The following is a 395-nucleotide window of genomic DNA, read 5'->3' as shown; positions in this document are numbered from 1 at the left end:
CCCCCTCCTCCCCCTCTTCCAAGTCCTCCTCCTCCTCCTCCTCTCCCTCCTCCGCGTCCTCCTCCCCCTCCAGCTGTGGCGGCGGCCGCCCAGCCGCTGGAGCCCCGCTCGGTTCAAGATGAGTCATGTGTGACCAATCCCCTCCCCGCCGAGGGAGAGCGAGAGACACACACAGCGAGGGAGCGACCCAGAGACACACACGCAGAGACATATAGGCACACAGAACCCCAGAGCTGCAGCCAGAGACTCAGGGACACGCTGACATACAAAGGCACCCGCAGACTGACACCCTCACAGGTCTCTCTACTGTCCCCCCCCCCTCCTTTTAGGAACACCTGGGGCCCTCACACACCTCCCCCTCGCAGGTACAAGAGGGCCGTAGCAGTACCAGCAGG

Source organism: Condylura cristata, unplaced genomic scaffold, assembly GCF_000260355.1.
Source record: "Condylura cristata isolate star-nosed mole 26May11 unplaced genomic scaffold, ConCri1.0 scaffold00006, whole genome shotgun sequence".
In the NCBI taxonomy this organism is placed as follows: domain Eukaryota; kingdom Metazoa; phylum Chordata; class Mammalia; order Eulipotyphla; family Talpidae; genus Condylura; species Condylura cristata.
Note: the sequence above shows the minus strand (reverse complement) of the source record.